The sequence below is a fragment of the Oncorhynchus masou genome, chromosome 26 (assembly GCF_036934945.1).
Source record: "Oncorhynchus masou masou isolate Uvic2021 chromosome 26, UVic_Omas_1.1, whole genome shotgun sequence".
Taxonomy (NCBI): domain Eukaryota; kingdom Metazoa; phylum Chordata; class Actinopteri; order Salmoniformes; family Salmonidae; genus Oncorhynchus; species Oncorhynchus masou.
This window is the reverse complement of record NC_088237.1, coordinates 17,606,478-17,623,972: the sequence shown is the minus strand read 5'-3', so window position 1 is coordinate 17,623,972 and position 17,495 is coordinate 17,606,478. Positions and strand designations below refer to the sequence as shown.

At 44.5% G+C, this 17,495-nt stretch overlaps 1 long non-coding RNA gene across 1 annotated transcript; it reads left to right on the top strand.

The window, feature by feature from the left end:
• The first annotated feature begins 5,291 nt into the window (after positions 1 to 5,291).
• Positions 5,292 to 16,875, top strand: LOC135514915 (uncharacterized). Its single transcript, XR_010451749.1, has 3 exons — positions 5,292 to 6,340; positions 6,412 to 6,578; positions 15,756 to 16,875. It is a non-coding gene; the product is annotated as an uncharacterized LOC135514915 (long non-coding RNA).
• Positions 16,876 to 17,495: the final 620 nt, after the last annotated feature.

Below are 17,495 nucleotides of genomic sequence, written 5' to 3'. Positions count from 1 at the left end.
GGAAATATTTACACCTGTGACTGAGTTTGTGTCTCAGTTTAGTGGTATCACATAGTTCTTCTATTTTGGGCTTAGTGCCGTGACTGGTGCTGCCGCCACTTCATTCAGGGTCTGGTCTGTTTATTTTGAGGTGATTGTGTTGGTTAGTGCTCAGATATTCAGGCATTGGAATTCCTGACGTTCTTCAGGCACGTATCTCTCCTCTCAGCTCACCTTCCCTAGCTGATTCAGTGGCATGTGGCTTATATCAAGAGTGATAGGAGGAAAATGGCTTTGTTTGTGTGTCCTTGTTACACGTGGGTCTGTCTGATTTAACATGATGCCTCCCATGGGCTAACTGCACCATACATCCTCCTAACTGAGTTTTATGGCGTGGGTCTTGTGCTATGTCCTCAGAGCCTTGACCTTTGATCTGGAGTCCACAGAGACCAGCTCATATCCTCTACCCTGGCACTGCTCAACCATAACCCCCAAGACAGGACAACCATTACCTCATCTCTACTCCATCTGTGTGTCCCCGCCCCCTTTCTCTCTGACTCACACTTATTACCGTACTAGAGACATTTGAACAAATCAGTTGAAGATGCCCCATTTTCTAATTTTCCATTTGGAAAGTTTACCTCATAACGTCTCTCTGAAAAAGTGGTTCTGATGAGAATAGGTGAGGGGCCGATTCCTGGAACTGACTCTTCCCCCCAGACCCTAACCCCATTTCTGCCACAGTGACCCCCCTTTATGACCTCCAGAAGAGCTGTGTCCTAGGAGCCAGAGGTGAGGGGTCAGTACGGGGTGCCTGTCGTGTGAGGTGGCCTGAGTGAGAGGGTCACCCAGCTGCTCTAATCAGTTGAGTCCAGGATGACCCTATGGGACATCTGCCACATGCCTCACATTCCGATATACACACACATAGTGGTGTAAAGTACTTAAGTAAATATACTACTTAAATAGTTTTTGGGGGTATCTGTACTTTACTTAACTATTTATATTTTTTACAACTTTCACTTCACCTCATTCCTGAAGAAAAATAATGTACTTTTACACTTACATTTTCCTGAACCTCAAAAGTACTTGATACATTTTGAATGCTTAGCAGGACATGCAAGTGGTAAAAATTCACGCACTTATCAAGAGAACCTCCCTGGTCATCCCTACTGCCTCTGATCTGGTGGACCCACTAAACACACATGCTTCATTTGTAAATTATGTCTGAGTGTTAGAGTATGCCCGTGGCTATAAATACAAGAAAATGGTGCCATCTGGTTTGCTTAAAATAAGGAATTTGAAATTACTTTTACTCTTGATTCATAAGTATATTTTAAACCAAATACTTTTCGACTTTTGCTCAAGTAGTGTTTTACTAGGTGACTTTCACTTTTACTTGAGTTCTTTTCTATTAAGGCATCTTTACTTTTACAATTGGGTACTTTTTATACTACTGTGTGTATACACACACACACACACACACACACACACACACACACACACACACACACACACACACACACACACACACACACACATATATGAACTGAAATACATTGTGAGAATCTCAATAAATATCGTATTGGTGTTGTGATAATGTCGTATCATGAGGTCTCTAACAATTCCCAGCCCTAGTTTATTGTGCTTCTTCATTCCTACACACTACAGGCAACCTCGGACCATGAGAAGCCAACATCACATTTATACCACAACCCCCCACACACACACGTATCAAACAAGCAAAGCGTCAATACTGAATTAAGATTGAATCCTACTACACCCGCTCTGATGCTCTTCGGATGTGACAAGGTTTGAAAACTATTACGGGCTACAAAGGGAAACTCAGACACGCGCTGCACAGTGATGGGAGCCTACCAGATGAGCTAAATGCCTTTTATGCTCGCTTTGAGGCAAGCAACGCTGAAGAATGCACGAGAGCACCAGCTGCTCTGGATGACTATGTGATAACGCTCTCGGTAGCCGATGTCAGCAAGACCTTTAAACAGGTCATCATTCACAAAGCCGCAGGGCCAGACGGATTACCAGGACGTGTACTCAAAGTATGCGCGGACCAACTGGCAAGTGTCTTCACTGACATTTTCAACCTCTCCCTGTCCAAGTCTGTAATACCTACATGTTTCAAGCAGACCACCATAGTCCCTGAGCCCAAGGAAGCGAAGGTAACCTGCCTAAATGATTACCACCCCATAGCACTCACGTCACTAGCCATGAAGTGTTTTGGTGGTCATGGATCATCCAGGACCTATATAATAGGTGGTGTCAGAGGAAAGCCCATAAAATTATCAGAGACTCCAGTCATCCAAGTCATAGACGGTTTTCTCTTCTACCGCACAGCAAGTGGTACCAGAGCGCCAAGTCGAGGACCAAAAGGCTCCTTAAAACCTGTTAAGGCTCGGGACAATACTGCCCCCTTTGGATGAATTGCGTGCCCATAGTAAACTGAAAAAAAATCTGTCCAAAATTGCTAATATATGCATATAATAATAATTATTGAATAGAAAACACTCTAAAGCTTCTAAAACTGTTTGAATTATGTCTGTATGTATAGCAGAACAAACAGGGCAGCCAATCTCCAAAACTAGTTTTCTCATCAGGAAAGTTGGGCCAACTTTGACGTCATCGCCCCCACCCTTCCCAACCAGCTATGGATCTGGGAACAGTTTCTATGTCTTCCGCGAGATGTCTTCTATCAGTAGAGCGTGTAATTGTGCAAATCCCGCGAGCTTTGACCCTTTGGCAGGCAAAATACTGGGTGTCGCGAGAAAATAGATGCGCGTTCTGGCGCGAATTGTACACAGTCATTCCTTTGTTCCAGATTGTCTGAGAGGAGTTGCTTTTGTCCGGTCGAATCGCCAATTGTTTTGTACGTTAATAACATCCTAAAGCTTGATTCTGTACTTAGTTTGACCAGTTTAGTCGACATATAATATGTAATTTTGAAGTTTTGATGCGCAACCCCTCGAGACCAGAAGTCATTTTGGATGCATTTCAGCTGGAACTTGTCGCATTTGTTAATACAAAGACACACGACTTGAAACCAAACGCTGTTTTGGGTAAGTATGACTCCTTCCACTACATTCTGATCGAAGACCATCAAAGGTAAGGGAATATTTATGTTGTAATTTTGTGTTTCTGTTGACTCCAACATAGCGGAGAAATATTGCTTATGTCTGAGCGCCGTCTCAGATTATTGAATAGTAAACGATTTCTGTAACGTGTGAAATGTGACAAAGCGATTGCATTAAGAAGCAGTGGATCTTTCTAACTATATGTAGAACGTATATTTAGTCAAAGTTTATGATGTGTATTGCTGTTATCTGGCGTTATCTGGCGGAGTTATCTATAATTTCTCCTGACATTTTTTTGCATTTTCTGAACATGGCGTCAATGTAAACGGAGATTTATGGATATAAATTGCATATTATTGAAAAAAACATAAATGTACTGTGTAACATGTCCTATTACTGTCATCTGATGAAGATTTTCAAAAGGTTAGTGAATTATTTTTCTTTTAATCCTGCATTTGTGATTGCATCTTTTGTTTGACAAAATGGCTACATATTGTCTGTGTCTTTGTGGTGGTTTGACATACATAGAAAAAGAGGTGCTATCTAGAACCTAAAAGGGTTCTCCTACGGAGACATCTGAAGAACCCTTTTGGAACCCTTTTGTCTCCGAGTGTAGACCTGTCGGACTCACACAGAGTATCAGCATGTCTGCTAGTCTACAACATGTCGTCCCCAGGAACCATACAGGGTATTGTCTGGATTCCTTACATGGTGGTTGCCTAGACAAAATGCAACCATGTAGTACAGGTTGTCTCAGTCTGGTAAGGCAATAGTCTTGGAAATGACATATATTGGCATCCCAGCCACCAAAAATATTAAATAATAATAACTTAACCGTCCACAGTTTTCCGTTAAAGGCAACTTGCCTAATGTCTACTGCGGGTGTCTGAAAGCACCAACACCAGGCAAGTGAAATAAGAGACTCTGCTGTAAGTGTGTTTGTGTGTGTGATCATTTTAATGTTTCAGCACGGCCAGCTGGCAGTCCTAAATGTTATTGTGATTATATTGCTCAGTCTCAGTTTTCGGGAGGAAAACCCACAATGAATATTTTACAAGACTGTTAAAATACTTTAGACAGATCACAATGGTCATAGCAGAGTGAGTTTGATGCCGGACACATGCATAAACACAGACGGCCATGCACACATTCACCAATTCACACAGACAGACACACACACAAACACACACAAAAACTGTTGAGAGATGTTCTGGAGTATGTATGTGTATGCCATGTTGAGGTGTAGGGGCCAGGGCTCTTAGAAGGGCAGGTGTGGGTCTTCAGGCTTTGAACCCAACGAACAAAAGGTCAAAAGTTAAATTCTTAAAAAGGTCAGTAGCAGTTAGTTTCAACAGCTTGTCCAAGAGCTACAAACATGGTACATTTTCATAGATCATGCAAGTCGAGTGGTTTGTGTCAAAGGACTTAAAACAAGACTAACAATAACATGGATTGTTCAACACTACCTGCTTAAAACTCCCCAGAAGGTAATGTGTCTGAAAATATAGTGCTGATTGAAAGTGCTTTTTGGTTCTCAACAATATTTCTTGAGCTTTCCAACTTTCTTTACATAACATATAATTTTTTGACACTATGAATATGAGATAAACGATGGAAAAACCTCTGGCTGTTATTGGACTGTTTTACATATGAAACGACCACAGATAAGATCCACTGTAAGAGGTCCCTTTCTCTGTAGTTAGTCCATAATGTTTTTTTAGAAGTGCTGCTATTAGTTTATGCCAGATCTTGGAATGTCATACTTTGCTTTTTCCCTCCAACATATCTTTTGTTACTGTGGTTATATAACCCCTTTCCAGGCAATCAGATGAAGCAACTCTCCAATGGTTTCAGTAAGACAAGACCTTAGAGAGAGAGAGAGTGTGTGGTGGGAGGAGCTAGGAGGACTGGCTCATTGTAATGGATGTAATGGAATAAATGGAACAGGATCAAACACATGGAAACCACATGTCAGACTCCGTTCAATATATTCCATTTCAGCCATTACAATGAGCCAGTCCTCCTAGCTCCTCCCATCAGCCTCCTCTGACACACTCCAAGGTCTTATTTTACTGATTGCTTTGTCTAAGTGTCTGGAAAAGGGTTATACAATAGAGATGTAGGGGATTAGTCTACCCATTTGTGACTCTCTCTCTTTCTCTCTTCATCACCCTATCCTTAGGATTTAAATGGAAAACATCTGCCCAACTAATGGGTCTTTCCAATCCAGGCCTCCTTTGCAAGACTCCCTTGTCTGTGGCTACACCTGCTGCTAGTTTAATGGACCTTACCGTCTTGATGGAAACAGTGACACCAACACACACATACCCACTACTGTTCTCCTGGAGCTTTTGATCTGAAGCCTGGACCAACTCTATCCCAGGCCTCCCAACACCTATCATACATTGACATTGTACGTTCCCAGTCCTTTACTTCTTCCAGGCAGCCGTCCACCTCCATCCTCTCCCTCTCCCTGCCCCCTCCAACCTGTGTCTCACATCTGCTTTGCTGGCTAGACGTGTAATTTCCCCTGTTACGTCACACTCTTACACTCATGCACTCCGGACACACATACAGACAAAGCTATTAGAACCGTATGCTCAACAGGGTCCTGGCACTACCAGACAAAGAGCCTTTTCACACAAAACATCAGCCTCTCCAGTCCTTCCCAATACCAGCAAGGTCATCTCTACTTTATTGCTTGTTAATGTGTATGGTGTATGGGGAGACTATTGAAAACAGGGGAAAATGCACACATGCAATTTGGAGCACAAGATCTGGACAGAAGATGAAACACATAATCCACGATCAAAATGTCTTCTTTTAATTTTTTTTTACATGAGACATTTCTTATTATATTGGGACTAGTCCTCATTCACTCAAACAGCTGCACTGTTGCTGCCCTCTAAGAGGTGAGTCACCTACTTTAGACTACATTGGCTTTGAAAGGGGACCTGACACCTGCTTAGGACGTAAATGAATACCAGAGCAGGATGACAGTAAACCCTCTCAGAGGAACGAATGAGAGCCCTTAGTTCCTGCTGGTTCAGGTTGCTGCTGAAGGAATGGATCTGGAGAAGTTGTGACCGTCCATGACTCACCAGTGACAAGACCTTTGATTCATCACCTGTGCTGATCACAATTACTGACTGCTACTATTCTGTTGTACTTCTACAATGGCCATAAAGACAAACATTCACTTTTATAAGGACTTTTGGATCCAAAACAATGACTTCTCTTATTAGATATTCTTATGAGAAATAGATTGGGTAAGTACAACGTCAAACAAATCAAGTGTGAAATGAGCGTTCCAGTTGAGTAAAACACATTTTCATTACAGATTGGCATCGCGTGAGGAAAATGCCCTGCACGGTTTAACTGATTTCATGGAGTGGACACACCTTGTTGCTGGGGCACGTGAGACCCAGCGGGCCAGAACATCTGTGGGGCTCAAAGGGACAGACAGACCGGGGTCAGACGTCCTGGGCTAAACGCTTCTGGGAAAGGGTAAGAGATTTAGGGAGGGGAGGAAAGCGGTTAGGGGGGGGCAAGAGGAAAGATGAAGGGAGAATGTACATTAAGTACACTCTTAAAAAAAGAGTCCCAAAAGGGTATTTGGCTGTCCCTGTAGGATAAACTTTTTTTAGTTCCATGTAGACCCCAGTACCTGGAACTAAAAGGGTTCTACCTGCAACCGCAAATGGTTCTCCTATGGGGACAGCCAAATAAATCCCCTTAAGGTTCTAGATAGCACCTTTTTTCTAAGAGCATACCACCAAACCAAAGGGAGAGAAATGTAATTGGTGAGAGAAAGGGATGGAAGATGAAGAAAGGAGGGGAGAGAAAAATGGCTTAAAGGACCGGGGGAGGAAGAAGGGAGGAGGGGAGAGAAAGAGGGCAGAACGGTTTGGGGAGGAAGAAGGGAGGAGGGGAGAGAGAGGGCAGAAAGGATAGGGGGAGGAAGAAGGGAGGAGGGGAGAGAAAGAGGGCAGAACGGTTTGGGGAGGAAGAAGGGAGGAGGGGAGAGAAAGAGGGCAGAAAGGACAGGGGGAGGAGGGGAGAGAAAGAGGGCAGAACGGTATGGGGAGGAAGAAGGGAGGAGGGGAGAGAAAGAGGGCAGAAAGGTATGGGGAGGAAGAAGGGAGGAGGGGAGAGAAAGCAGGCAGAAAGGACAGGGGGAGGAAGAAGGGAGGAGGGGAGAGAAAGAGGGCAGAAAGGACAGGGGGAGGAAGAAGGGAGGAGGGGAGAGAAAGAGGGCAGAACAGTATGGGGAGGAAGAAGGGAGGAGGGGAGAGAAAGAGGGCAGAAAGGACAAGGGGAGGAAGAAGGGAGGAGGGGAGAGAAAGAGGGCAGAAAGGTATGGGGAGGAAGAAGGGAGAAAAAAGGGCAGAAAGGTATGGGGAGGATGAAGGGAGGAGAGGAGAGAAAGAGGGCAGAAAGGACCGGGGGAGGAAGAAGGGAGGAGGGGAGAGAAAGAGGGCAGAAAGGTATGGGAAGGAAGAAGGGAGGAGGGGAGAGAAAGAGGGCAGAAAGGACCGGGGGAGGAAGAAGGGAGGAGGGGAGAGAAAGAGGGCAGAAAGGACCAGGGGAGGAAGAAGGGAGGAGGGGAGAGAAAGAGGGCAGAAAGGTATGGGGGTGTAAGAAGGGAGGAGGGGAGGAAGAAGGGAGGAGGGGAGAGAAAGAGGGCAGAAAGGTATGGGGAGGAAGAAGGGAGGAGGGGGAGAAAAGAGGGCAGAAAGGACAGTGGGAGGAAGAAGGGAGGAGGGGAGAGAAAAAGGGCAGAAAGGACAGGGGGAGGAGGGGAGAGAAAGCAGGCAGAAAGGACCGGGGGAGGAAGAAGGGAGGAGGGGAGAGAAAGAGGGCAGAAAGGACCGGGGGAGGAAGAAGGGAGGAGGGGAGAGAACGCAGGCAGAAAGGACAGGGGGAGGAAGAAGGGAGGATGGGAGAGAAAGAGGGCAGAAAGGTATGGGGAGGAAGAAGGGAGGAGGGGAGAGAAAGAGGGGTATGGGGAGGAAGAAGGGAGGAGGGGAGAGAAAGAGGGCAGAAAGGTATGGGGAGGAAGAAAGGGAAAGGAAAGTCATCACCAACTAGGATGGCAGGGAGTGAGCTGGCTGGTGTGTTTGAACTGCCAGAACCCTGGGCCCATTAGCTGTACTAATGCAGTGTTTGGAGGGAGGGAAGCTGAGCCCCCAGAAAACCTTTTAATGTCTGCCATAACTCCTTTACCATGTGGAACATCCAGAGCCTTTTAACATGTCTGCTGTATGCATTTGGAACTAGGCCAGATAACTGTGCCACCCCACCCCTCTCCTACTAGACCTGCTATTAGAAGGCATTTGTGTGTGTGTGTGTACCGGCATACGTGCATGTGAGCACGCTTTAGGAAATGAGGCCCAGTTAAACTGGGCAGTGTCTGCCTTATTAGAAAAACTGTGTTTGTACAGGGAGCACTGGAGAGAAATAAAAACAGCCAGCTCTGTGAAAAAAAGTGCACTGATCAGCAGCACAGACACACACCCACACAAAGACATGACAGAGTCAATCATTTAGGGAAACTCCCAGCCTCCCACATCTACGGCTATAGGAACTTAATTTGACCAACAGTATCAGTGAAAAGTTTGGACACACCTACTCATTCAAGGGTTTTTGTTCATTTTGACTATTTTCTAAATTGTAGAATAATAGTGAAGACATCAAAACTATGAAATAACACATATGGAATCATGGAGTAACCAAAAAAGTGTTTTATATTTGAGATTCTTCAAAGTACCCACCCTTTGCCTTCGACAACAGCTTTGCACACACTTGGCATTCTCTCAACCAGCTTCATGAGGTAGTCACCTGGAATGCATTTCAATTAACAGGTGTGCCTTGTTAATTTGTGGAATTTCTTTCCCTGTTAATGCGTTTGACCCAATCAGTTGTGTTGTGACAAGGTTGTGGGGGTATACAGAATATAGCTCTATTTGGTAAAAGACTGAGTCCATATTATGGCAAGAACAGCTCAAATAAGCAAAGAGAAACGACAGTCCATCATTACTTTAAGACATGACGGTCAGTCAATTCGGAAAATTTGTCTTTGTGAGATGTAGAGTAGGTGAACGGATGATCTCCGCATGTGTGGTTCCCACCATGAAGCATGGAGGAGGTGGTGTGGGGGTACTTTGCTGGTGACACTGTCAGGGATTTATTTAGAATTCAAGGCACACTTAACCAGCATGGCCATTCTGCAACCATACGCCATCCCATCTGGTTTGCGTTTAGTGGGACTTTCATTTGTTCTTCAACAGGACAATGAGAAAAACACATATCCAGGCTGGTTACGGGATAGGGATGGAGTGCTGCAACATGACCTAGCCTCCACAATCACCCGACCTCAACCCAATTGAGATAGTTTGGGATGAGTTGGACCACAGAGTGAAGGAAAAGCAGCCAACAAGTGCTCATCATATGTGGGAACTCCTTCAAGACTGTTAGAAAAGCCTTCCTCATGAAGCTGGTTGAGAATAACAAGAGTGTTCAAAGTTGTCATCAAGGCAAAGGGTGGCTACTTTGAAGAATCTCAAATATAAAATATATTTTGATTTGTTTAACCCTTTTTTGGTTACTACATGTGTGTTATTTGATAGTTTTGATGTTTTCACAATTTTTCTACAATGTAGAAAATAGTCAAAATATAGAAAAACCCTTGAATGAGTAGGTGTGTCCAAACATTTGACTGGTACTGTATATTGTCACAGAAAAATAATCCTGCAGCAACAGGATTTTAACGGTTAGTCCATAATGTTGGTGGATCGGTGGTTAGGCTATGACCTGGCCAAGACTAGGCTACGTGAAAAGTGCAAAATGTTAAATGGATACTTTAGGATTTTGGCAGTGATGCCCTTTATCTACTTCCCCAGAGATGAATTCATGGATACCATTTTTATGTCTCTGCATCCAGTATGATGGAAGCAAGAGGTAGTTTTGTGAGCCAATTCTAGCTAGCATTAGTGCAATGACTGGACATCTATAGTATCTACTAGCATGCTAGCAGATACCATAGACTTCCAGTCATTGCATCAACTCAAGTTAGCAAGTGCATTAACGTTAGTTGGGTCATTCCTACTCTACGATACCTTTTCTGTCCCCAGCCAATATAAATTCTTATTTAGTGCAAAAAATTGTTAAAATGTGGACTCCGAAAGGCTTTAAGTATAAGGTCAGGTGTTATTTACCTTAAAATCACAAAAATATGGATCTTGAAAGGGAATTTTATGTATTTTGATCATTTTTTTCAGTGGATGTAGGCATTTTTGTTATTCATTAACTTCTAAGATAAATATATGCCATAAAATTTTAACTTATTTAAAATGTTTCTTTATTATTTTATAGTCCTAGTTAAAATCTCTCATCAAAAATGTTTTGTTCATGATTATTGTATTAGTATTGTGTTTATAATTTTCTGTGCTCCCTGATTTAGCTTTCCTCCTGTTACCTTGTTGTAATTCCCCTTAAAAAATAAATAAACAGCCCCTTCCCACAATTACATCACATTCAGCAAGTGTCATAATTTTTTGGGTGGGAGAACAATGGTGCAAAACTGAGTAAATATAAACACTCGATTGTATCTAATTTTCCATGTTTCATGCTGTTAGTCTGTTTGTATCCACTGTTAGTCTGTTTGTTAGGCTAAATTATAGAGAAAATAAATTGCATTTCAAAATGTCAAAATATGTTCGATATAGTAAGTTAAAATCCTCTTCAAGTGTCACAATTATGCTACGTAAAGATAAAAATTGGCTATCCAGGCCTCCCGGGTGGTGCAGTGGTCTAGGGCACTGCATCGCAGTGCTAGCTGTGCCAGCAGAAACTCTGGGTTCGCACCCAGGCTTTGTCGCAGCCGGCCGTGACCGGGAGGTCCGTGGGGCGATGCACAATTGGCCTAGCGTCGTCCGGGTTAGGGAGGGCTTGGCCGGTAGGGATGTCCTTGTCTCATCGTGCACTAGCTACTCCTGTGGTGGGCCGGGCGCAGTACACGCTAACCAGGTCGCCAAGTGCACTGTGTTTCCTCAGACACATTGGGGCTGCTGGCTTCCGGGTTGGATGCGCGCTGTGTTAAGAAGCAGTGCGGCTTGGTTGGGTTGTGTTTCGGAGGACGCATGGCTTTCGACCTTCGTCTCTCCCGAGGCCGTACGGGAGTTGTATCGATGAGACAAGATAGTAGCTACTAACAATTGGATACCACGAAAAGGGGGTAAAATAAAAATAATGAAACATTTTTTTTAAATTGGCTATCCAAAAGGTACAGATGATTAATGTGATGATGGTTGGAGTCTTCTTGTTTGAATGGCACGCTCCGCATCCACTCGTATAATAACCAAACCCTGGGTTGTCTGTTTCCACTCCAACACACTTAAACACCCAGACTCCAATCTCGTCTGCTGTTATTAACGACTACCGTTAGACAAGCCCATGGACAGGGGAGACCATAAATTCCAGGCCAGCGAGGTCATTTGTGTGGTTGTTCGCATTCACGACACACGTTGATCTCAAGCTGCAGCAATGAAGCTGCCAGAGCACCAGGAATGAAACCCACTCAGTCATCCCTGCAGTAGGAACTAGGAACTCTGGGCTACTATAGAGCAGGTACATGGGGTTTCTTTCTCCAATCCACCTGGCCTGCACCTCTCATACAGTACATACCCCTGTAACTGAGCCACCATGTTTAATCTAGACTTTTTCCTCCAGTTCAGTCCCAATCTGAAGGAGGCCATTGTTGCAGAGAAGCACAGAGGTATTTTTGGCAGGTTCCTATCTCTCCAACGGAGGACAGACAAATTGTACCTTTGGCTGCCCTGGTTCACATACACAAAGAGAGGATTTAAAGTTCAGTTGATTGCTTGGTTTACTGCCCACGATGAGAAGGAGAGAGAGAGAATAGGAGAGACTATGGGGAAATGAAGCTCTATCTTATCTGGTAAGTCATCTAGCCTACACCTTGAGCATGTCAAGCCATTATACAACAGGCTGGCAGACACACAGCATGCAGGCACGCACGTCTTACAGAACTTTTGCATTTTTTCGGTGAGAACAGAAGAGAGAACATATCTGTAGTAATAGCTATATTTAAACATCCGCCAACATCCGTCATGTAAAGGTTGGCCATAGAAATGGAATTACTAATTTATAGTTCAATGAGGTCAACATTCTTGCTAGGTTGTGACTTTTTCACCTCAGACACACCTTGTTTACTTACTCTAATCCACCAGAGAAGACAGGCAGAGTTAGACAGAGAGATCCCCCGGCATCACATGACAGATAATAAATGATTACACTATTACTCAACAGAGAGTAGCCCAGCCAGTGTGCTACAGTACTTCTACCTCAACCCTGCCCAGCTACTGCCTGTTCTGCAGTCCTGTTTAGCAGGTATAATTAGTGCAAGGTGAAGGGGCAGCTCAGCAGCAGGGTTGCATGCTAGCGGTAAATCTAACTTCATCACCCAGTCACCGAGAGGTGAATCAGGGTGCCAGGAGACCTGAATCTGGGCCAACGACCTGTCACATACACCCCTGGAAGCTCATTGGATGACACGGGAGCCTGAGGTACACACAACGAGTGGTCATGACCCCTGATGAGAGAACAATGGACACACGAGAGGTTGTGACCCTGTTGGGTAGAGTGAAGGAAAAGCACGCATGGGGGTTTGAGTGACACGAGGTGTCCATTAAGTTTAATGATGAGCACATCCCAGACAGTCCCTTCATAGTCCCCATCACCACTCTGTCTGATAACGCACGCCGCCTTACTGTCACCAGTCTACAGGTTAGAACACACACACATCAAATATAGAGCGATGCAAATCTGGAGATCAAAACAAAGTATTGAAATATGAGCGTGAGATGAATAAGACAAAAAAAAGAGTGATCAAAGTGGGAGAGGAGAAGAGAGAGAGAGAGAGGGTCTGGAGAACAACAGTGTAGTGGACAGGGTACAACCCAGTAAGCACCGCATAGCACTGCCAGAAGAACCCAGGAGCGCTGTGAGGGTGTCTGCGTATCTCAAAGTGTGTAAATATGTGTGTGTGTGTGTGTGTTGAGTGTGTGTGTCAGCAACTTGTTCCTACAATGTGTTAACGTTAGATGTTCTGGCACCTGGAGAAACATCAGACAGTGGAGAAACAGAGCAATAACCACACAGAGAGATGTATAGATAGAGGGGACAGACAGATACAGAGAGGGGAAGTTAGAGGCTGAGAAAGATGTGAGTAGTGGGGTAATTTCTGCCACGTGAATACTGTACAGTCTGTAGCCTCAGTCTCAGATAAACACATGAGCTCTTTGGCTGCAGGGAGAGACAAAGGCTAAACTCCTGAGTCAGCCAAATACAGTCTTTGGAGGAGAGGAGAGCCAGAGCAATTAGAGAAAAGGAGCGAGTCAAAACTGAGAGAGAGAGAGAAAATTTGAGAAAAGGAGAGAAGTACAGCAGTTTGGCCAGCAGCAGTATCCACTGTCTGGAGCTGGGGAACCTGAGAAGGTCCTCAAGCTCTGCTGGCCAGATCTGGGTCGACAGTGTACCAGACAGGAAAGGAAAGACCCAAACCATTGGTCTGCACACTCTTCTCACTTCAGCATTTCCTCAGGAAACATCAGAGGGGGGGGGGGGACCTGGTCTACTAGCCAAGATGAGGTGCTAATTGAGTTCATGGTAGATGAGTATCAAAAGTAGAGGTCCCTCACTTTTGTTTCAAAGCGTCTTTTCAAAGGCTTCCTGGTCCTATGTGTCAGCAGAGCGTGCACGTTGTCAAAGCAGTGGCCGGTGGTACTGAGTTGAAAGGTTGTACAGCAGCTTTCGAGGTTCGGGGTGGGGACGGAGCCGGGGAGGTTTTACAAAGTCTAAGCGATGGAAAAATGCTGAGGGAGAGATTTTTTTAAATCCCTTGGTTGAACTAGTTCCAAATTCAGCAAGATAATAATTTATTTCACTGTGTAAGCTGTTTTACCACCGGGCCAGCAGTATCCGAGGTCTAGGATTACTGCATAAGGATAAGGTGAGGTACAAGACAAGCCATTGAATTTTAATGATACACTGCAACACTTTTATAATGTTGCAAAAGACTGCAAAAGCAACACAAAGTTCCCTTGAGTTAGTGCCATTTTAGTGAATGATACAGCAGCAATCCTTTCAAGACAGGATCTGTAAATTCCATTCACACCATTGTGCTGGTCATTTCAAATGTGTAGCATGTGCAGCTCTCTTTTCCTCTGCAAACAGAGGTACACCAGAGGTATACAACTGAAAAAATATAACCCCTTGTATTCCCATTCCCACTAATTGAGGACATTTGTTAACCTGAAAGCGTGTTTAAAATCCGCCGTGTTTACTGTGGGCCTTTAGAAGACACCGTATTAAAAGCTTTAAAGATCTCATCTTTCTCCACTCTGTTTATAACTCTCTGATGTGTGTTTGCAGGCGGATAAAGAATGACCTCTGGAGCAGGTCTATAAGCAGGGCTTACAGATCTGATTGCTGCCTGCCTGGGTGGCTCTATCTATGTTTGACTGGCTCACACGGGTGTTTGAACGTCTTTCACAACAACACAGGTTTGATGAGTTTCAGAAGGGAACTCCTGGCCCGGGTTAAGAGCTCTGTGGCACGCAGGTCTGTTGTTTGGTGAGGATTAGATTTCAGCATCAAGCTTTTAGCTAGCTACTCCTCTCTTCCCTTCTCTCCATCACCCCCACCTTCCTTACCCTATGTTACTCTCTTATAATAAAAAAAGGTGCTATATGGAACCGAAAAGGGTAATTTGGCTTTCCCCATAGGAAACCCCTTTGAAGAACCCTTCTTCCCACAGAGGGTTCTACACGGAACTCTAAAGAGTTCTAGCTGTAAACAAAAAGGTTCTACCAGGAACCAAAAAGTGTACTCAGTATTCTCCGGAGGTTGTTTTCTACCAAAACTGTGCAACCCCTCCTGACCCTCCCGCTCTCCCTTCATCTTGCCTTTTGACCCGTTTTGACTGGGGAATCAAAGGCAGGCTTTGCTGGGTAAACAACAGGAGCAGGGAGGCTGGAGGATCATTTAAGAGGAGAGTGGACATGGAGAGAGTGAGCGAGTGCGATAAAAGAAGGGATCCTGTATCACAGCCATCAGTTTAAAGAGAAAGACAGTCAGTCTGGTGATTAGAGCATCACGGATCACAGACCTTACTGGAGCTCCTCATTACAGACAACTGCGTGGCCAGGAGTTGTTTCACAAAGCCTGACTTACAGCTCATCACATAGATTTGGCAAAGGAGTTTTTTCTTGAATCTTGACCTAAATGCGTTTGCGTACGAGTGATTATGTGTTAGTAACAGTTCACATAACTTACTGGTCGGGCTTATCACATAGAGAACTGGCATAGGGGTTGGCCCTTGATTTTAAAGGTGCTCGTATGCGAGCATGTGACTATGCTTTAATGCTTTTCACCAACAATGAATGCATTGTATGATATTCTATACACTGACTGCACCTCAAACTGCTGTACATGTGTTGTACAGAATAATCATGTTAATTCATAATAATTAATACATTTCTGCTACTGTACTGCAAAGGAAAACAAGGTTAATGAATGACTCTTTCACTCATGCCTTTCATTCTACCCTTCTCTGCCTCCCTCTCTATCCCACTCTGTCACATACTCTGCTCTCTCTCCCAGTCCTCTCTTTCTCCCTCTCTCTCTATCCCACTCTGTCACTTTCTCTCCCAGTCCTCTCTCTCTCCCTCTCTCTCTCTATCCCACTCTGTCACTTTCTCTCTCTCCCAGTCCTCTCTCTCTCTGTCCTTTCTCCCCTTCAGGCTGAGGTAATGGGGGTCCTAGCTGTGTCGGTCTCCTCTGGATTAGGCAGGAATGCAGCTTCACACGGAGGCTTCAACTGGACTGTTCTTTTCTAAAGCGTCTCCACCTCTATCAATAGTTGACTGCGACGGACCCCATGCCTGAAAACAAACTCTGACATAGTCTAGGCTTATCACTGCAGTGGCTGGCTAGTGTATTTAGAAAACTCACCTACAACCCAGTTGGCCAGTAAAGTCCACACGTACATATTCACACAGAACCACAAAGGCAGATAGTGCTGTGGTGCCAGACTTAGAATACGATCTATCACCCTATTTATCACACGTATCACACGACTAATGCAATTATGACATCATTTGGCCTCCTTTTAAATCCAGGTTCCCAAACTAAGCAGTGCAGCTATACTTATTTGTGGTATTGTGAAGCTTAAGGCCTCATTGCAGCACTACACTGACATTCAGTGGGGTGATCGACAAAATTGCTTCCAACACTCTTCTCAGCAAACTGGATGCAGTCTATCACAGTGCCATCCGTTTTGTCACTAAAGCACCTTATACTACCCACCACTGCGACTTGTATGCCCTAGTCGGCTGGCCCTCGCTACATATTCGTCGCAAGACCCACTGGCTCCAGGTCACCTACAAGGCCATGCTAGGTAAAGCTCCGCCTTATCCCAGTTCACTGGTCACGATGGCAACACCCATCCGTAGCACGCGCTCCAGCAGGTGTATCTCACTGATCATCCCTAAAGCCAACACCTCATTTGGCCACCTTTCGTTCCAGTACTCTGCTGCCTGTGACTGGAACGAATTGCAAAAATCACTGAAGTTGGAGACTTTTATCTCCCCCACTAACTTCAAGCATCAGCTATCTGAGCAGCTAACTGATCGCTGCAGCTGTACATAATCTATTGGTAAATAGCCCACCCATTTTCACCTACCTCATCCCCACAGTTTTTATTTATTTACTTTTCTGCTCTTTTGCACACCAATATCTCTACCTGTACATGATCATCTGATCATTTATCACTCCAGTGTTAATCTGCAATATTGTAATTATTCGCCTACCTCCTCATGCCTTTTGCACACATTGTATATAGACTCCCCTTTTTTTCTACTGTGTTATTGACTTGTTAATTGTTTACTCCATGTGTAACTCTGTGTTGTCTGTTCACACTGCTATGCTTTATCTTGGCCAGGTCGCAGTTGCAAATGAGAACTTGTTCTCAACTAGCCTACCTGGTTAAATAAAGGTGAAAAAAAAAATAATCGACACTCAATTGTCGTCACTCAAACATTTTATCGTTCCACCCTCCATCTCACTTCACAGCAGTAGGACGCCCTTCATTAAGCCAATCAATTCTGTCAGTCTCAGCTGTATTCTTTAGCTGTCTGCTAGAGAGTTGGTTATCGCTTCTGACAATTCCAGCTCCCCCACGAGGGTCGAAACCATAATGTTACATCACAACATCAGAGGGCCAAGGTGTTGTCCTGAAGCACACATCCATCAAACCTCCACTGGCAGCCTATGTGTTTTCTTCCTCATGGAGAATTAGAATCGCCTCTCTCTGTTGACTCTCCTGCTCTGTCAGACCAATTA